Source organism: Tamandua tetradactyla, chromosome 2, assembly GCF_023851605.1.
Source record: "Tamandua tetradactyla isolate mTamTet1 chromosome 2, mTamTet1.pri, whole genome shotgun sequence".
In the NCBI taxonomy this organism is placed as follows: domain Eukaryota; kingdom Metazoa; phylum Chordata; class Mammalia; order Pilosa; family Myrmecophagidae; genus Tamandua; species Tamandua tetradactyla.
In genome coordinates, this window is record NC_135328.1 from 169,733,781 (window position 1) to 169,756,370 (window position 22,590).

Genomic DNA, 22,590 nt, shown 5'->3' on the forward strand with positions numbered 1-22,590 from the left:
TTTAGATCTACCATTGTAGGTATCCATTGTTTTTTCCATTTTTTCTTCTTTGTCTTTCACTCCCATAAGTTCTGTGATTTGTTTTTTCAGATTTTCTATTTCTTCTTTTTGTTCAGCCCATGTCTTCTTCATGTCCTCCCTCAATTTATTGATTTGGTTTTTGAAGAGTTTTTCCATTTCTGTTCGTATATTCAGCATTAGTTGTCTCAGCTCCTGTATCTCATTTGAACTATTGGTTTGTTCCTTTGACTGGGCCATATCTTCAATCTTCCGAGCGTCATCCATTATTTTCTGCTTGTGTCTGGGCATTTGATCAGATTTCCCTGGGTGTGGGACCCAGCTGGTTGAAAGGTTTTTCTGTGAAATCTCTGGGCTCTGTTTTTCTTTTCCTGCCCAGTAGGTGGCGCTCGTGGCGCTCGTCTGTCTGCGGGGCCCACCAGTAAAAGATGCTGTGGCTCCTTTAACTTGCCAATCCGAATCTCGCAGTCGGCCCGGGAAACCGCGCGTGGAGGCGGGGGTTGCTGGCCGCCGCGGCTTGGGGGAGTGCCGGTCCAAATTGCCCGGCTGGCCCGAGACTCCAAGCGTGCCGGGAGGGCCCCACTATCCAATGTTCCCAGTCAGACCGGGGAGCCACGTGCGTGGAGGGGACCCCAGTTGCCAGCCCCCCCGGCCGAGCAAACGCGCGCCCCTCAGGTATCTCACCGCAGCAGATTCCCCCTGCCCGTTCAGCCGTTCCAGAATGGGGTATGCTGTCTTTTTGGTCTCTGTCGTGACTCCGGGAGCTGTTTCGTATTGTTTCTGTTTCTTTAGTTGCTTTTCTGGAGGAGGAACTAAGACCTGCGCGTTTTACTAAGCCGCCATCTTCTCCGGAAGTCAAAATTTTCCATTCTTTACCGATAGTTTCTGTTTCTTTTTGGAATTCAGATGTTCCATCCTCCAAATCACTAATTCTATCTTCTGTCTCTTTAAGTCTATCATTATAGGTATCCATTGTTTTTTCCATCTTTTCTACTTTATCCTTCACTTCCATAAGTTCTGTGATTTGTTTTTTCAGTTTTTCTATTTCTTCTTTTTGTTCAGCCCATGTCTTCTTCATGTCCTCCCTCAATTTATCGATTTCGTTTTTGAAGAGGTTTTCCATTTCTGTTCGTATATTCAGCATTAGTTGTCTCAGCTCCTGTATCTCATTTGAACTATTCGTTTGTTCCTTTGACTGGGCCATATTTTCAATTTTTGAGCGTGATCCGTTATCTTCTGCTGGCGTCTGGGCATTTAGTCAGATTTCCCTGGGTGTAAGACCCCGCAGGTTGAAAGATTTTTCTGTGGAATCTCTGGGCTCTGTTTTTCTTATCCTGCCCAGTAGGTGGCGCTTGTGGCGCTCATCTTTCTGCGGGTCCCACCAGTAAAAGGTGCTGTGGGTCCTTTAAGTTTGGAAAACTCTTGCCTTGAGGGAGGTTCGCCAGCCGAAGTGGCTTGGAAGAGTGCCAGCCGGCCCAGGGTCCGAACGCAGAGAGGGTCACCGGCCGCCACAGCCCGGGAGAGTGCCCGTCCGAATTTCCTAGTCGGCCCAGGGTGCCAAGCGTGGCGGGAGGGCGCCAGCCACCGCGGCCCGCCCGGGAGAGTTCACCGTTCCCGGGGAGTCACGTTTTGGAAGGGCCCCCCGCCCCCGTCCTCCGTGGCCTGGGGATTTCCGATCCAATTCTCTCAGTTGGTCCGGGGGGCCGCGCGTGGTGTGGGCGCCAGCCGCCGCGGCTTGAGGGGACTGCCTGTCCAATTCTCCCAGCTGGCCCAGGAAGGGGGAAGGGAGGAACTCCGGCCACTTGCCGCCCCGCCCGGTGAAGCCCGCGCCCCTCAGCGATCTCACCGGAGCGGGTTCTCTCAGCCAGTCAGCCGTTCCAGGATGGGGTACACTGTCTTTTTGATCTCTGTCGTGGCTCTGGGAGCTGTTCTGTATTGTTTCTCCTCCCCTAGTAGCTGTTCTGGAGGAGGAACTAAGATCCGCGCATCTTACTAAGCCGCCATCTTCTCCGGAAGCCTGGTCAACTATTTTTGACAAGGCCCCAAATTCACTGAATTGGGACAAAATAATCTTTCCAATAACAGGCATGGGAGAACTGGATATCAATAACCAAAAGAATGAAAGAGGACCCTTATTTTACACCCTCCATAAAAATTAACTCAAAGTGGATCAAACATCTATATAAGAACTAACACCATAAAGCTTCTAGAAGAAAATGTAGGGAAATATCTTCAAGACCTAGTAATAGGAGGTAGCTTCCTAAACTTTACACCCAAAGCACAAGCAACAAAAGAAAAAATAGATAAATGGGAACTCCTCAAAATCAAATGCTTCTGCACCTCAAAAGACTTTGTCAAAAAGGTGAAGAGGCAGGCAATTCCATGGGAGAAAATATATAGAAATCACATATTGGACAGAGGTTTGATTTCCTATATATACAAAGAAATCATACAACTCAACAACAAAAGAACAAACAATCCAATTATAAAATGGACTAAAGATACGAACAGGCATTTTTCTGAAGAGCAAATACAGATAGCTCAAAAGCACATGAAGAGATGCTCATTTTCACTGGCTATTATAAGGGAAATGTAGATCAAGACTACAATGAGATATCACCTCACACCTATAAGAATGGCTGCTATTAAACAAACAGGAAACTACAAATGCTGGAGAGGATGTGGAGAAACTGGGACACTTATACACTGCTGGTAGGAATGTATAATGTTGCAGCCACTATGGAAGACTATTTGGTGGTTCCTTAGGAAACTAAATATCGAGTTGACCTATGACCCAGCAATAGCACTGCTTGGTATATACCCAGAAAAGCTGAAAGCAACGACACAAACAGACATCTGCACACTGATGTTCACAGCAACATTATTCACAATCGCCAAAAGATGGAAACAAACCAAATGCCCAAAAACAGATGAGTGGATCAACAAAATGTGATATGTACATACGATGAAACATTATGCAGCAGTAAGACAAAATGACATCCTGAAGTACATGATAAGATGGATAATCCTTGAGGACATAGTGCTGAGTGAAGTTAGCCAGACACAAAAGGATACTGTATGACTCCACTTTTATGACCAGCATAAAGGTATAACTGGAGGCTTATAATACAAAAGATAGGGGACTTAGAGATGTATAGAAGCTAAAGATGGGTAAGCTGCTAGTTAATGAGGTCGAACTCCAATGTAAGGGAATAGATAGGAGCAAAAGTGACTCTCTAGCGAGTCTATAAGTAATATTCCCATATTGAAGATGAACAATATTGAAAGGGGTTGTATAGACCTACGTGTCCACTGACTCACACGAGAAATATGAATGAGATCTTGTAAGAATTACTTCAGAGATACGATTCTTGTATAAAGAGTGTTTAAGTCCAGGGTGCAGGGGGAAAACTGCTATTGCATGTTATGAGCTATGTTCAAATAGAAACCTTCAGCACTACCACAGCAACAGCAGAGGTAAAGAATGGGGTGAGAGACATGAGGTAAGAGGAGGTCTAGATTTCCTATTTGGCGAGGGTGTGTTTATTTGTTTTCTATGTCTTGGAAACAATGAAATTATCTAAAATTGAGAATGCTAATGGACTTGTGGACTTTGGGCCCTTTACAGGATGCCCTACCAATGCAGGTAGCTGAATGATGCACTCATGGAGAAATACATTGGCGAATGATGGTGTATACTTATGAACAAAGATTGTGCTGCTACAAAAGGGAACAATGTCATGAGGCATGCAACAATGTGAATGAACAGGTGGGACATTTGGTGAGAGAAAATAAGACAGAAACAAAAAAAACAACAATGGTATGGCCACCTTTAGAAAATGCTTATAAGAAAACAGGGGCCTAGACTGTAAACTTTTAGAGTGGACACATTAAGTCTGGAGTGGTGGTTATTATTTATGGATTTTGAGAGGCTGTTTTATATATAAAACCTGATATTTAGAGATAAGAATGAAGCTGAACAGGTTGGGGTTAAAGTAATTCAGAACATAATGGTGAGGAAGATGGTGTTTATATTTGAGAACCACACATACTCTTTGAGACCAATGGAAAAAAGGTTTATTTGATCTGGAACTGAAATTTTCTGTACTGCATAATCAAATTCAACCTATCTGTATAGCTCATTTGAAAAATTGAAACTCAGGGAGCACAAAATAAGAAAGAGGTTCTTTAATCCCGTATAGATTATTGTAATGCCTGGAAACATCCTAGAGTATATTAAGCAGATAATCCAAAAGTATTGGCAAAGTCCCCTGAGAGAGGGGAGAAAGAATATGGAACTATTAAATCTTACCATCAGGGAATCCCCTGATAGTTGTCAAACTTTAGGGATACCCAAATCAACAGGCCTGCCCTCGATCACGAGGCTTACTCTTGTGAAGCTTATGTAGGTAGTGGAGAAGCTTAGCCTACCTACAGGCATGTCTAAGAGTTACTTCTGGAGGACCTCTTTTGTTGCTCAGATGTGGCCTCATTCTCTCTAAGCCCTACTCTGCAAGTGAAATCATTGCCCACCCCACTACATGGGACATGACATCCAGGGGTGAAAGTCTCCCTGGTAACATGGGAGAGGACTCCCAGGGATGAATCCAGACCTGGCACCATGGAATCAACAATTCCATCCTGACCAAAAGGGAGAAAAGAACTGTAATTAATAAAGTATCAGTGGCAGACAGTGTTCAAATAGAGTTGAGAGACTACTCTGAAGGGTGCTCTTATGCAAGCTTCAGGTAGACCTTGCTACCTATCATAACCTACCAACCCCCAACCAGGACCATTCCAGCCAATCCTAAAGAACACCTAGAGCAAAATAAAAGATTCCACAAGGGTTCCAAGCACTAGAGTAACTTTCCAGAAACCTACAACCTCCAGATGGGATCCTGGTCCAGGTAAGTCCTGAAACCTAGCCCAGCCTCTCCAGAACATCAGATAGTTCCATCTCCCTACCCCATATTAGTGACAGACCATGCCAATATAAAAAATTTAGAATTGCCATAGCCCAAACAACCCCAAAGAGAGGTATGGAAAGATCAATGGTGATGGTGGAATTATACATAGAAGATAGGACTTAACAAATAAATGTGAATGCTGAATCATTAAATTGATATCTTTTTTAGTCTCCAGTATTTTAGAGCAGTTAGAAGGAAAAACCTAAAATTGTGAAATTGTAACCCATGTCAAAGTCTGAAATATGTTCTACAACAAAACTACACAAAGCACTAATTGTGGTACTGTGCTTTGAAATTTATAGCTTTTTTGTATATATGTTATTGTTCACAAAAAAAGGAAAAAAATTCGATTGTGGTGATAAAGTATTTAAGCCCTCTAGCCTCCTATATTCTGGAGCAGCTAGAAGAAAAAATATGAGAGGATCGTATGGTAGCCCATGACGAACTCTGGGATCTGTCTTGTAACCACTTGTTGAAGAGTGCTTTGAAAACTATTGTTTTTTTTTAATCTTTGCTCTGTATATATGTTATACTATACAATAAAAAAAGTTAAAAAAATAGCTCCCATAGACATTCAAAACATCCTCGAAGTACCTCCCCCAAATCACTGAGTTGGAGGCTCAGAGTAAAAATTAAAGTTAGTTCTAAAAATAAAGAGAATGACATATTTTCACACTTGAACTTGAATTATTATACAGCTGAAATATCATACCACATATGTTTATTATGACAACAATCCATTGCATTTATTTAATTCAACCCAGTTTCTCCAAAATAGAAATGAATTCCTTGGTACAGCAAACTACACATTTATCCTCAATGTTATCAGAGTGTCTGAAACATAAATACTCAACAAATGTTTGCTTTTATACTGTTGACAAAACTATTGCATAAATGAATGTATGAGTATAAAATCAAATACTAATATGCATTTATTTGGGACGGGCTTTACCATTTATTCCCAAATTCACAAAATAATTTAGGCCATTCAATCAAGACAGTAAAACACATTTTAAGTATTAGGTATAATATGGTTACCTCAAGGTTTATAGGCTTAATAGTTATGAATGGCCTTAAATAACAGGAGTTGTATGATCTGCCTAACCATAAAGAGACAAATTATGATTTTTTAATACATACATTATACAAGTGTTCCAGCCAAGCATTGGCTAAAATGTTCGATTTGATTGTTTACATGTAATTTTCTTTGATGAGCCAATCTCAACTTTTGGTTTCAGCAGCTAGCCAAATGGCTTTAGTGGAACAAAAAGTACTCTGAGCCTCAGTTTTTCTCATACATAAAATGGAAATACTTTTTTATGAGGAATTAATGAAATAACTCATGTAAAATACAAGACATAATAAATACCGTGATGGTTAATTTTATATGTCAATTTGGTTATGCTATGGCATCCAGCTGTCTGGTCAAACACTATTAGATACTGCTTTGAAAGTACTGTGTGGACATGATTACTTCCATAATATGTTGACTTTAAGTAAAAAACTCTCAATATATGGGTGGCCTTCATCCAATCACTTGAAGGTCTACAAGGCAAAAACTAAGGTGTTCCAGAAAAGAAGACATTCTGCCTCAAGATTACAACATCAACTACTGTCTAAGTTTCCAGCCTAATGGCTATCCTACAAACTTCGGACTTAACAAGCCTCTACAATCATGTGAACCAATTCTTTAAAATAAATCTCTAAATACATATAAATATACAGACACATACATACATACATAAATCTTACTGGTTCTGTTTCTCTGGAGAACGGTGGATGATACAGGCAGTGAGTGCATATTGGTGTCTTGCTTATTTCCCTTTCCTTCCTTTTTTAAAATTCCCACTCATGGCTTTCCATATAACAAAAACTATTGACAAATTCATGAACAGGCTTTAAATTCAAGTACCAATCAATTTGTGCCTATTCATATGCCCTCACAGTGGGAATAACACTTACCTCCTTTGCAATTCTTGAAAATTAAAGTCATCAAATGCTCACTCATTTCTTTCCGAATTAGAAAGCGGAAAAAAATGATATCCTACATCTACAAAAAGCCCAGTAATTATGACAAAAATAACTGCCATGCAACTCAATGAAAAAACAGGAGTGTTTGTGACCTACCAATATCCAGCTGTTTGTGACCTACCAATATCCAGCTGTTTCACTTGTGAAAATTCTCAAGTGCAAAAGAACACTTTACCCCCATTTACTAGCAAATGTCAAAAATCAATGTAGTAAGGACAAAAGCAGTTCAATCAGACCCAGACACTGCCTCTGTCCAAACAGCTGTTTCAACTTTATTAGGTGAAAACAATTATAACCATTAGAGGCACTTTAAGAGGCTGACATAGGAAGGGCGATGCAGGGTATCCAATTTAACTTTCAACATTATTTCTAAATGAAGTTAAACAAACAGAAAGTTAAAACACCATTATTGGAAGAAAACAATAATCATCACAGAACTTTCCACTTGTTTACTATTATCACTGCCTTTAACATACTATGAATTAAATTTATATACATATAACTGTCATTATACTGTGAATACATACTCATATTGCATTGAAAGTTCTTTGTGTGGGTTAAAAAGTACTCATTTGTAAAGTCCCAAGTTCCCATTACACAGCTTCACAACAGTTATCAAAGCCAATCTTATTTCATCTGCATCTTTACCAATTTTTCCCCCATTTGATCATTTTGAAATGAATCTCAGATATCATTTCATTTATTTCAATATGCATCACTAAAACATAGGAACTGTTTTTAAACAAAAAATGTCATTATTATACTTATAAAAACTAACAATTTCTTAACATCCAGATGGTGTTCACATTTTTATTATATATACATATATTATTTAAATTTTTAAGAATAAATAATCTTAAATTTTATTTCATTTTATTGTTGAGTAGTTTGCTTGAATCAAGATTCAAACAAAGTCCATATGCTGTGACCGGTTAATATATCTCAAGTCTTTTTTATTATATGGGTTCCCCTTCAAAAATATCATACTGAAAAAACTGGACCATTTGTCCCGTTCTTTTTCACTGTCGGGATTTTGTTGATTACCTCCCTGGGGTATTGTTTAACATATGTCTCTAGTACTCCATTTTCTACATAGTGATTGGTAGATATGGCTTTTACTATATAAGTCAATTTGATCATATTCAAGTTGGATTTTTTGGATAACTTTTCATTGGTTCTGAATTGTTTCTAATTGAGGTCAATATTAAGAACCACTATAAAAACAAAAAGGAAAAAGAAAACAATCACTCCAAATTCCATAAAATAAAATTGCCTATTTTCAATTTTTCATGGTTCCTTTAGACTTATTTATATGCACAAGAATAATTTTTACACTTGTGAACAAATTATGAATATGATTTTGCAGTTTTATTAATGTTATGAGCATTTTCTATACTGCCTTATAATTATTATTTTGATTAATCAATTATATCATATTTAACTTAAAATTATCCAATTTTGTACACTAAAATTATTTCAAATGTATTTGCTGTTGTAAGTAACTCTAAAATGAACATCATTGAGTGTAAAGTTCTTGTTTTGGGTGAATTATTAGCTCAAAGAACTGATAAGTATGGCTTTTATATAAGGGTTTTATCTTACCATTATCTGCCTTGAGTACGCAACAATTTAAAATTTTTGCTCTTTTTACAAGCATAAAATTTTGATTTGTACCTCCTTATAGCTAATAATTTTAAATATATATATTTGAAGGAGAGGTCAAGTAATATGAGTTTTGCTTACATTCAAATTACTTAAATGCCACAGGACCTTCAGTGGAGAAGAGCAAGTATCAACTTAGTTGAGCACATGATATTACTAAATACTCATTAGCCTGTTGGGTCAAGTAGGAATGTAAGAAGCACAGCCTTGTCCACATAAAAGTGAACTGTAGTTAATCATGAGGCCATCCAAAATGTATTTTATCTTATTGACTGCTTCCCTTAGATTATTTTTTAAAATCTTGTCCCAACTGGGAAAAGCACCTTTTGATTTAAAATTCACATAACGTTTATTCTTCCTACTGAATCTACATACCTTCCTAATCTATGGATGATAATTACCAAAATTTTTTTTTAAATCACATATTTAAAGAGGTAAAAGTTATCAAAAACAAATTTTAGGAAAGGGGAAAAGAAGCCATCCAGAGTAGGGAAAAATTAGAATTTAGGGGACAGTTATCCCTTTAATTGTTATTAGATAACAAAATTTAAAGCAATATATGCAGTTCTCCAAACTCCATATAGCAGAGTCCAACTAATTTGTACAAGTAGGAAAGCTTTTGGTATTTGTTGGCTTTAATGTATCCAATCATAACTTACTATAATTATTCTATTCTTCTATAACTATACACACCATTATGGTTATTATATAATTACTCTATTTTTTAATCTACTTTCTTTGGCATCTCCATCCTCAATTTTTTTTAAGTAAATTAAAACATATTGTGACTATTAAAATCACAGCTAATAACTACAATCCAGTATCAGGTTGCATATAAATTATCATGCTCCACAAATAGATTTGTTTCAGAGGAAGTTATAAATATTAACACTTAATAAAGAAACTATTACCAATTTTCCAAAAGGTATAATTGTAATAAATAACCATTTAATGATAATCTAATAATACTGTACATATATTACTTCTAACCCCTATACTCATTCATTCAACAGATCTTTATTATATACAATTGTGCAAGTTATATATTATCACCTCCATTTTATCAATGAAAGTACTTTGTCCAAGATTACAAAGAAGCAACTGAGTGGCTGAGATCACTCTTAATTTATGTTTGTTGGTCTCTCATATTATTGCTAATAGCATGCCTTATATTTCTATACATAATGCTGGATAGTCTGGGTTGTCATTCATCTATTCCTAAAGTTTAAGAAATATGCTCTCAGAAGCACATTTCAACAAATCGTTAGTGTGAGAAATTATTACCTCCCTGCCCCCCAAGGAACACTACTGGTGGTCATGTTCTAACACCAGAGAACAAAAAAAAGTCTTGAGAAAGGTGATCACTGAAGTTATAAGCCAAAATATTATCTATTTTTAATGTATTGCTAATTCAGGCCTTATGAAGGCTATTCTCTATTCACTACCAACATTTCCAAAGGTCATTTTCAAATACTAACAAAATTGACTGTAACTGAAGTTATCAAAAAATAAATTACACAGCCAGAAAAAAACTAGTTGGCTCCTAGCTCTACTACCTCAATTTCCTCAACTATAAAAGAAATACCACCTATCTTACAGGTTTAGTAGAAAGGTAAAATTAGACGATAAACCAAGCACAAGGTAGATATTAAACAAACGTTAGCTCCCTTCTACTTCCTTCTTAGAGGGCATCCTGGGAACTCTGTGTTCATATTCCAGGTACTGCTAGAGAAGTGGCCCTTACTAAGCCCCAAAACTTCTTCAGTCCCTTATTCTATTGTATGAGAACTACAGCTTTACTGGATAGAAGTGTAGCCTCTAGAAGTCAAGAGTGCAGGCTCTAGAATTCACACTGCCCAAGTCGGAATACTAACTACACTCATCAGCTATATGACTTCTGAACAAGTTACTTAATCTTTCTAAACCTATTTCTTCACTTGTAAAATGTGTATTATAGCAGTAGCTATATCTCAGAGGGTTCTAATGTATATTAATTAAATGTAGGCAAGACCTCAATAAATATTAGCTATCTCCTCCTCATCACCATCATCACCACCACCACCACCATCTATCTGCCTCCCACTGCTGAGCATCTGCAGCTTTGTAATTGTTAAATATAAAAGTCCTATCATCTACAGAAACATGAATTGTATGATTCTTTTAGCAGGGTGGCTATATCTTCTACTTTTTACATCTATTTAGTGAAAAACAGAAAACTAAGCAATAAGCTAATGCTTATTGAATGAATGAACAAATAAACAAAAGAATGGAGATGGATGGATAGCAGCACAGACTGGTTCTACAGAACTTTTTTAGCTCCTCCAATCCACATCATTTTTTCATGACGTCTCCTATGAAATCAGGACCAGACTAGTATAAATTGAGAACCGAAGCTTTGATCTCAAGTCTCAGAGTACTCTCAAAATCTTAATTTTGTAGTAGGCATTACCATCCCACTCCATCATAACTGTCCATCTCTCAAGCCTTCATTCTCCATCCTTACCTAGCCCCTCACAATATTTTAAATGTGAAATATGAGTAAATCAGATGTAAAGTTCTTCATGCTCTCAACACTAAATGCATAAACTTACCTATTCATTCCTACCTCTTCTCCTTCCCTCTGTTGAAAATCAAACCCTTAAAATGTGCATAAATTCCATCCTTTTGGCCTTTTCCAGGATTTTTCTCCTCCTTTCATCAATCTCCTCTTTTGATTAAAATTTTCTTTCTAAAGGATCATTAAGTAAATACAATAGGTAGTATATCCATTCTCTAAAAAATCCATCCATAACTACCATCCAGATTTAATAACTGCTCCATTTTTTGTTCTCCTTCACAGCAAATCTTGAAAAAGCCATCTCCAATTCCTCACTCATTCCATTTTTAACCCATTCCCATCTCCCTTCTGAATCCACTGTTCCACTAAATCTGCTTTTATCAATAACCCTAATATAGCCAAGTCCAGTGGTCCCTTTCCTGTCCATATCTTAGCTGACCTCTCTTCAGCATTATTTTTTTGGGGGTGCATAGTCTGGGAATCGAACCGGGTCTCGCACATGAAAGGTAAGCATTCTACCACTGAACCACCCATGTACCCAGCCTTTCACATCTGCGATAACCCCTCTTTTCACAAACCGTACTCCTTTTTTGAATTCCAAGACACTACATTGTCTTGGTTTTCTGTCTATGTCTCTGGCCACTCCATTTCACTCACTTGTACTGGGGCCTCCTCCTCTGCTTCTCCTCAGTGACACAGTCTGTGGCACTTTCTCGTCCCTCTGCATACTCTTTCCTATGTCATGTCATCAGTCCCATGACTTCTGGTTTTATTCCTTACATGATGTGCAAAGCCTTACATAATCTATTCCCTGACTTCCTTTCCAATCTGTTTTTATATCACTCTTCTCTCACTCACCATACCTTAGCCACAATGGATTCCTTTCAGTTTCTTGAATAGGTGCTTTCTTGGATCAAACTGCCTGAAGCATTCTTCTCCCTGTTTGTGGAATGACTGACTCTGCAACTTTTAAGTGCCATCTAAAATTTACTATGCAGAGGCCTTCGAGATCACCCCCCCACCACCAACATTTTTTCACATTACCCCTTGTTTATTGCCTTCATGGCTATTACTCCAAAATTTGTACCTGTATTTTTTTGGTTAGTTTTTGGTCACTCCCAGTAATCTTTACATTCTTTGAGGACAGAGACCATGTTGTTTTACTCATCAATATAAGCTTAGCACTCAACAAACGGACAAAAAAACCCCAGGTACTCAATGTTTGTGGAATAAATTAATGATCTAGGACTCATTTATTATCCATTAATGAACATTATTGAGCATTTGGGAGGCGCCAGTTATTGGGTGAGGTGCTGAGGATACAAAGGCAAATTAGTACCAATTTCAAGATCCTTACAGCCTAATGGAAGAAAAAGACAAGGATCATACAGTATGATAATTGCTATGACTCAGGTTAAGTTCCACTTTTGCCAGCACAACGGAGAGTGTGTAATAGGAAATATTTCCCTAGTATCATCACTCCCAAAGCTTAATCCCAATGTTGGTTCTGTTTTATCATGCCAGAATGATTCAGATCATTATTATGCCAATGATAAGGCAAGACAGACAGGTATATAGGCAGAGAAGGAGGGAAACTGTGAATTGCCATTTAATAGTCTACTTAAGCATCCATTTTCTTACTTTTATACCTATTGGTACCTATCAATAAGTAAATATGAAACCAAGAAAATAAATTTGTTTTGGATTCAAACCATCCATAAATAGGAGAAACATATATGACTAACTTAAAATATTTTCCAAAGTTCTTATATCCTTTACATTTTATTTAAAATATTCTGAACTTAAATATCATTATCTAAAGATTCAAGGTATTGCATAAAAAATGTACTATTGCATTAAGAGATAGTATTTCATTTTTTCTTGACTCATCCAACAAATAAACAGTGAGCACCCACTATATATTAGTGTACAGTGCTAGTGCAGAATGCAGAAGAAACAACTGGAATCAAAGCAGAAAAAATCCTTACCTTCCTGGAGCTTGTACTCTTATTGGGGAGACTAACGATTAACAGTAAATACATAAATAAAATCATAATTGGAAAGTCAGATTATCTCTAAGATTGATATACAAGAAACAGTTAAATAAGTCTACTGAAGGACAGGTATAACTCAATTTATTGCACTTCACTTTTTAGTGCTTTTTACAAATCGAAGGTTTATGGCAACACTGTCAAACAATCTCTCAGCATCATTTTTCCAATAGCATGTACTCCTTTTGTGTCTGCCATATTTTAATTAAGGTATGACAATGCTTTTTTTTAGACATAATGCTAGTGCATACTTAATAGAGTATAGTTTAGTGCAAACATAATTTTCATATACACTGGGAAACCAAAAAATTCACATGGCTCACTTTGGTATATTTGCTTTATTGTGGTACTCTTAAAGTAGGAAGCGTGAGTCCTCTAACTTTGTTCTTTTTCAAAAAAGATGTTTTTGGCTATTCAGATGTTTTTGGCTATTCAGGACTCCTTACCCCTCAAAATAAATTTGATGATGGCTTTTCAATTTCTGCAAAACAGGCTGTAGGAACTGTGATTGAATTTGTGTTAAATCCGTAAAATAGTTTGGGTAGAATTCACATCTTATAAATATTTGGTCCTCCAATACATGAACATGGAATGTTTTTTCACTTGTTTAGATTATCTTTAATTTACTTTAGCGAAGTCTTTAAGTTCTCTACATCCTTGCTTAAATTTATTCCTAGATATTTTATTCTTGTAGTTGCTATTGCAAATATATTTTTTCCTTGACTTCTTCCTCAGATTGTTCATTACCAGTGTGCAGAAACACTACTTATTTTCCCGTGTTGATCTTATACCCTGCCACTCTGCTGTGTTTATTAGTTCTATTAGCTGTGTTATAGAATTTTTCAGAACTTTCTATATTGGATCATGTTGTCTACAAATATTGAAAATTTTACTTCTTCCTTTCCAATTTGGATGTCTTTTATTTATTTTTCTTGCCTAACCATTCTAGCTAGAACTTTCAATGTAATGTTGAATAACACTGGTGATGTGGGGCCATCACTGTCTTGCTGCAGTACTTAGACAGAAAGCTTTCGCCTTTCATTATTGACTATGGTGTTAGCTGTGAGGTTTTCATACATGCCCTTTATGATGTTAAGGAACTTCCCTTCTACCCCTACTTTTATATTTTTTAACAGGAAGCGATGCAGGATTTTAGTCCAATGCTTTTCTGCATCAACTGAGATAATCACATAGTCTTTTCCCTTCATTTTATTACTATGGTATATTACTTTAATTGATTTTCATATGTTAAGCATACCTGCATACCTGGTATAAATCCCAATTGAGCATGGTGCAAAATTCTTTCAATGTGCTACTGGATTCAATATATGCTACTAGAATAAAAATTTCAAAAAACAAACATAGCACTATACAACCCAAACAGTGAAACCTATTGTAACAATGGATTATAGTTAACGTTCTTTCATCAATTGAAACAAATGTACCACATGAATGCCAGGTGTCAATAATAGGGTGGTATATGGGAATTCTGTATTTTATGTATGATTTTTCTGTAATTTTGCAACTTCTCTAATTAAAAAAATACATATTACAAAGCCACAGTAATCAAAACAGTAAGCTTTCTTTGCAGAATCACCATGGCAGCTGAGACATGGTACAGTATCTAGAAAACTGGAGGGCCTTCAAGACCCCCATCATTGCTCAGTACAGTAAGACACAGGTTTGTGTGTTTCCTGTACCACACTACTTCCATTTTGGCCAAACCAACTACATTCCAGAATTTCTTCACAGATTTCTGGCCAGCAAGTTTCCAGCATTTGAGGATAAAGACAGAGTCTGTATATGTGACAGCAATGCCATTGCCTACTCTGTAAGCAATGAGGAGCCATGGGGAAGTACTCCAGAAGTAACAACCCAGGTGGTGCAGTGGATAAGCTTTGCTGACAGTGATATAGACCCGCAGACATTACATGGGTATTCCTCAACTTGAACATCATACACAACAAGCCACAGAGAATGTGAAGAAGGAAATGAGGTAAATCTGGGACTGCTGGATGCTCACTTGAAGATGAGGACTTTTCCAGTGGGTGAATGTGTGACACTGGCTGACATCAGGATTGTCTGCACCCTGTTGTGGCTCCACAAACAGGTCCTTGAGCCTTCTTTTTGCCAGGCTTTCCCTAATACCAGTTTCTGTTTCCTCACCTGCATTAACCAGGCCCAGTTCTGGGCTGTGTGGGGGAGCAGAAACTCTGTGGGAAGATGGCCCAGTTTAATGTTATCAAGTTTGCAGAGAGCCAGCCTCAAAAAGGACATCCCAGGGAAAGACAAAGACCCACAAAAGGAGAAATAGAAACCCCAGGTAGAACAGAAAGAGAAGAAAAAGGTGGCTGCTCCTGCTCCTGAAAAGAAGATGGGTGAATGTGAGCAGGCACTCGTTGCTGAGTCAAAGGCCAAAGAACCCTTTGCTCACCTGCCCAAGAGTACCAGTGTTAATGAATTTAAGCATTAAGTGTTTCAATGAGAACACACTTTCTGTGGTAATGCCATATTTCTAGGAATACTTTAATAAGGATCGTTGCTTCCTGTGGTATTCTGAGCATCGCTTTCCTTGAGAGTTCATACAGAATTTCATGAGCAGCAACCTCATCAATGGAATGTTCCAGTGATTGGACAAGCTGAGAAAGAATGCCTTTGCCAGTGTCATTTTTGGTGAACAAACAACAGCAGCTCCATTTCTGGAGTGTAGGTGCTCTGAGGCTGGGAGCTAGCCTTTCCACTGAGTCCAGATTGGCAGGTAGACTATGAGTAGTACATATGGAAGAAGCTAAGTCCTGGCAGTGAGGAGTCCCAGACACTGGTTCAAGAGGGGAGCCATACAACATGTGGGCAAAGCCTTCGATTAGGGGAAGATCTTCCAATGAACACCTCTTGCCATTGCCTAGCTGCCGAGACCTGCCCTTCAGGGATAGGGGAGTCTTCAAAAGAAACTGAACATTGGTAAAACAAAACAAAACAAAAAAAACAGCATGCTACTGGCACAAGGACAGACATATAGACAAGTGGAATCAAATCGGAGTTCAAAAGTAAACCCTCACATATATGCCTGAGTTTTTTTTAATTTAACTTATTTTCGTGTTATCAAATCAAAACAACTTGCAAACATGAACATTCTTAACATACAAACATTCCATGTATGGTGTACAGTCAATTTACCAACTTTTTTTAAAATTTCATTCCATTCATGGTACATAATCAAAAACTCACAATATCATCACCATGATAGATTCTTAGAATATTTGAATCAATTCATAAAAAGAAATAAAAAGAAAAAACTCATATATATCATACTCCTTACTCCTCCCTCTCATCAACTGCTAGTATTTCCATCTATCCAATATATTTTAACCTTTGTTTCCCCTAGTTTTATCTATACCCCTTACCACTCCCTTTCACTAATCACAAGCATTTCAATCTACTAAATTTATTTTAACATTTCTTCACCCCATTAGTTATTTATTTTTAATCCACATGTATAACTCATCTGTCCAGACCATAGATAAAAGAAGCAACAGACACAAGGTTTTCACAATCATAGTCATATTGTGAAAGCTATATCATTACACAATCATCTTAAAGCAACATGGCTACTGGAACACAGCTCTACATTTTTAGGCACTTACCTCCAGTCTCTCCAATATACCTTAACTAAAAAGGTGATATCTAAATAATAGGTAAGAATAACCTGAAGGATAACCTCTCAATCTGTTTGAAATCTCTCAGCCATTAACACTTTATTTCGTCTAATTTATTGCTTCCCCGTTTTGGTCAAGAAGGTTTTCTCAATCCCTTGATGCTGAGTCTCAGCTCATTCTAGGATTTCTGTCCCACAATACCAGGAAGGTTTCTACCCCTGGGAGTCATGTCCCATATTGAGAGGGGGAGGGCAGTGAGTTTGCTTGCAGTGTTGGCTGAAAGATATAACCAACTGAAATTTTAATAACAGGGTAAAGATCACTCAATTGGGAGAAAGCATGTTCTTTAACAAACAGACCTGGAAAAACTGGATCTCCATATGCAAAAGAATGAAGGTGGGAGTCTTCGCCAAGATGGAGGCTTAGCAAGGTGTGGAATTTAGTTTGTCCTCCAGAGGCGCTAATAAACAGCCAGGAGCAGTACGGAACAACCACTGGGGCCATGTCACCAGACACACAGCATACACCAGTCTGGACTGGCTGGACCGGCTGTGAACCCATCCAGAACTGTGAGTTCCCCAAGCCGCAGTGGCCAGCTGCTTTCCAGAGGGGAAAGGAAAGAGAATTTACCAGCAGCAGGGCCTGAGCACAACAAAACTCCAACTGCGGAATTAATTAACAAATTCTTACTACTAGAAACAGGCTCCCAGTTCAGCTGAACCTCAAGTAAAAGTGGAGATCTCTGGGTCTTGACCCAGCACAGAGTGGGTAGGGCTGAAGGAAAAAGAAAAAAAACAGAGGTTTTTTTGGATTTGAAAAGGTCTGCGGCCTGAAGGAAAGGATGGGGAATATACGACCTGGAGATACACACAGCAATGTACCAACTTAAGCTCCTCACTGACAAACCAGAAGAACAGGGTTCTGCTCTGATAAGGACTTTTCTCTTTCATCTGGGTAGCTGTGTTTCTCCCAAGTGACTGTTCTTTGGATATAGCTGCAAGGCTCCTCTGGCTCCAGTAACCCAGGCATAGGCAGAATTAAGCTTATCTGATTGTTTGTCTGGAACCTGTGCCTTCCACAGGAGTGGGGTGGGGCCCAGCTCAGGTGGAATCCCTCCCTGAAGGAATTCAGACCCCAGGGTCTGGAAAAGTGAAGCATTTTAAAACCAGACTACAACCTCTCCTTTGTCTCCACTACACCCCCAGCAGGGAGAGTCTGCTGAAGTTAAAGGTACCACATCACCTTATGCTGGTGGGACCTGCAGGCAGACAAGTGCCACATACTGGACAGGACAGGAAAAACAGAGAGCCCAGAGGTCTCATAGGAAAGCCTTTCAATCTGCTGGGTCTCACCATCAGGGAAAATTGATGCACGTGACTCTTTCCTTCTGACAGGAGGCCAGATTGGTCTGGAAAAATCTGGCTGCAGTCTATAATACCTAAGTAGATCCTCCTAAGGGGGGAAAAAAGGCACCACACAGGCATGACAAGAAACAAGAAAACAAGAACTGAAAATTTCTGATCTGTTAAACAAAATCTAAGTTCGAGTTCCAGAACAAGCTGAACTGAATATGAGAGAACAGACAGACAACAAAGTCATCAAGCAAGAAAATCCTAGGTAAAAAAAAGTGAAAACAATCTTCAAAATAAACTAATTAAGGCAATTAAATGCTTAGATGCCAGCAAAAAATATCGACTCATACTAGGAAAGTTGAAAATATGGCCCAGTCAAAGGAACAAATCAACAATTAAAATGAGATACAGGAGTTGAAATAATTAATTCAGAATGTTCAAAGAGACATGGAAAACCTCATCAAAAATTGAATTAGTGAATTGCGGGAGGATATAAAGAAGGCAAGGGTTGAACAAAAAGAAGAAATCGGAAGTCTGAAGAAACAAATCACAGAACTTATGGGAAAGGCACAGCAGAAGAGATGAAAAAAACTATGGAAACCTACAATGTCATATTTGAAGAGGCAGAAGATAGGATTAGTGAACTGGAGGAGGGGGTAGCTGAAATCCAACAAGCAAAAAAACATATAGGAAAAAGAATGGAAAAATATGAGCAGGAACTCAGGGAACTGAATGACAACATGAAGCACATGAATATATGTCTTCTGGGTGTTCCAGAAGGAGAAGAGAAGGGAAAAGGAGGAGAAAAACTAAAAGAGGAAATTATCAATGAAAATTTCCCAATTCTTATAAAAGACTTAAAATTACAGATTCAAAAAGTGAAGTGTACCCCAAACAGAATTGATCCAAATAGACGTACTCCAAGACACTTACTAATCAGAACATCAGAGGTCAAAGAGAAAGAGAGAATCTTGAAAGCAGCAAGAGAAAAGCAATCCATCACATACAAGGAAAGGCCAATAAGATTTCTCAGCAGAAACCATGGAGGCGAGAAGACAGTGGGAAGATATATTTAAATTACTAAATGAGAAACTGCCAACCAAGAATTTTATATCCAGAAAAATGTCCTTCAAAAATGAGAGAGAAATTAAAAGACTGAAAATCACTGAGAGAATTTGTGGCCAAGAGACTGGCTCTACAAGAAATACTAAAGGGAGCACTAGAGATAGATATGAAAAGACAGGAGAGAGAGGTGTGGAGAAGAGTATAGAAAAGAAGACTATCAATAAAGGTAAAAAGAAGGAAAATTAGATATGATATATAAAATCCAAAAGGCAAAATGCCCATACAGTAATAACACTAAATGTTAATGGATTACACTCCCCAATCAAAAGACATAGACTGGCAGAATGGATTAAAAACAGGACCCATCTATATGCTGTCTACAGGAAATATCCTTGGGTCTTAGACCCATCTAAGACCCAAGGATAAACATAGGTTGAAAGTGAAAGGTTGGGAAAAGATATTTCATGCAAATAACTATCAAAAAAGAGCAGGAGTAGTTATACTAATATCCAAAAAATTAGACTTCAAATGTAAAACAGTTAAAAGAGACAAAGAAGGACATTATGTATTAATAAAAGGAACAATTCAACAAGAAGACATAACAATCATAAATATTTATGCACCGGGCCAGGATGCTCCAGACTACATGAGATAAAAACTGAAAAGAGAAACAGACACATCTAGCAAAATAGCTGGAGACTTCAATTCCACACTCTCATCAATGGACAGAACATCTAGACAGAGGATCAATAAAGAAACAGAGAATTTGAATGATATAATAAATGAGCTAGATTTAACAGACATTTATAGAACATTACACCCCATAACAGCAAGATGTACCTTCGTCTCAAGTGCTCACAGAAGAATCTCAAGGATAGACCATATGCTGGGTCACAAAGCAAGTCTCAATAAATTTAAAAAGATTGAAATCATACAGAACACTTTCTCAGATCATAAAGGAATGAAGTTGGAAATCAATAATACACAGAGTGCCAGAAAATTCACAAATATATGGAGGCTCAACAACACACTCTTAAACAACCAGTGGGTCAAGGAAGAAATTACAAAAGAAGTCACTAAATATCTCGAAACCAAATGAAAATGAAAAAACAACATACCAAAATTTATGGAATGCATCAAAGGCAGTACGAAGAGAGAAATTTATTGCTCTTAATGCCTGTATCAAAAAAAGAAAGGTAAAAAATTGAAGAATTAACTGTCCATTTGGAATAAATAAAGAAGAACAGCAAACTAACCCAAAGCAAGCAAAAGGAAAGAAATAATGAAGGTTGCAGCAGAAATAAATGAAATTGAGAACATGAAAACAATCGAGAAAATCAACAAAACCAGAAGTTGGTCCTATGAGGAAATCAATAAGGCTGATGGACCCTTAGTGAGGTTGACAAAAAGAAGAAGAGAGAGGATGCAAATAAATAAAAGCAGAAGTGGAAGAGGAGACATAACCACTGACCCCACAGAAATACAGGAAGTAATGAGAGGATACTATGAACAATTTTATGCTAATAAACTCGACAATGTACATGAAATGGACGACTTCCTAGAAAGGCATGAACAACCCACACTGACTCGAGAAGAAACAGATGACCTCAACAAACCAATCACAACTAAAAATATTGAATCAGTCATTAAGAAGTTCCCCAGAAATAAAAGTCCCGGACTAGATGGCTTCCATGTGAATTCTACCAAACATTCAACAAAGAATTAGTACCAATCCTGCTCAAACTCTTCAAAACAATTGAATAGGATGGAAAGATACCTAACTCACTCTACAAAGCCAGCATCACCCAAAAAACCCATACAAAGGTATTACAAGAAAAGAAAACTACAGACAAATCTTTCTTATGACTATAGATGCAAAAATCCTCAAACTTCTTGCAAATAGAATCCAACAGCATATTAAAAGAATTATACACCATGAATTAAGTAGAAATCCCAGGTATGCAAGGATGGTTCAACATAAGAAAATCAGTTAATGTAATACACCCTATCAACAAATCAAAACAGAAATACCACATGATCATTTTGATTGATGCAAAAAGGCATTTGACAAAATTCATCATCCTTCCCTGTCGAAACACTTCAAAGGACAGGTATAGAAGGGACCTTCCTCAACATGATAAAAGGAATACACAAAAAACCCACTGCTAACATCATCATCAATCAAGAAAAACTAAAAGCTTTCCCCTAAGATCAGGAACAAGACAAGGATGTTCACTATCACCGTTGTTATTAACACTGTGCTGGAAGTCCAAGCCAGAGCAATCAGACACAAAAAGAAATACAAGGCATCAAAATTGGAAAGGAAGAAGTAAAATTCCCACTGTTTGCAGATGATATGATACTATATGTTGAAAACCCTGAAAAACCCACACCAAAACTACTAGAGCCAATAAATGAGTACAGCAAAGTGGTAGGGTACAACATCAACACTCAAAAATCTGTAGTGTTTCAATACACTAGTAATGAACAATCTGAGGGGGAAATCCTGAAAAAAAATTCCATTTACAATTGCAACCAACAGAATAAAATATTTAGGAATGAATTTAACTAAAGAGACAAAAGACCTATACAGAGAAAACCTATACATAGAAATTGTTAAAAGAAATCACAGAAGACCTAAACAACTGGAAGGGAACACCGTGTTCATGGATTGGAAGACTAAATATAGTTACGATGTCAATTCTACCTAAATTGATCTACAGATTCAATGCAATACAAATAAAAATCCAAAAAACTTATTTTTCAGAAATAGAAAAACCAATAACCAAATTTATCTGGAAGGGTCGGGTGCCCCAAATAGCTAAAAGTATTCTGAGAAAGAAAAATGAAGTCAGAGGTCTCACACTATCTGACTTTAAGGTGTACTAGGAAGCTATGGTGGTCAAAACAGCATGGTACTGGCATAAAGATAGATATATTGACCAATGGAATCCAACAGAGTGTTCAGATATAGACCCTCTCATTTATGGACAATTGATCTTTGATAAGGCAGTCAAGCCAACTCACCTGGGAGAGAACAGTCTCTTCAATAACTGGATATCCACATGCAAAAGAAAGAAAGAGGATCCATATCTCACACCCTATACAAAAGTTAACTCAAAATGGCTCTCTTTCTCCGCCGGCCCGCCGCGCGGCGCCCACGCCCCGCAGCAGCCGAGCCGCCCGACCTCCTTCCCCCCTCTCTTTCTCCGCCGGCCCGCCGCGCGGCGC

The 22,590-nt window shown here is 37.8% G+C and overlaps 1 protein-coding gene and 1 pseudogene across 2 annotated transcripts in view; one reads left to right on the forward strand and one right to left on the reverse strand.

Annotated features, from left to right (window-relative positions):
- Nucleotides 1-22,590, reverse strand: part of ZFYVE9 (zinc finger FYVE-type containing 9) — a 270,755-nt gene that overhangs the window by 111,745 nt on the left and 136,420 nt on the right. The window lies entirely within an intron of this gene.
- On the forward strand, nt 14,899-16,171 carry LOC143674237 (elongation factor 1-gamma pseudogene; annotated as a pseudogene).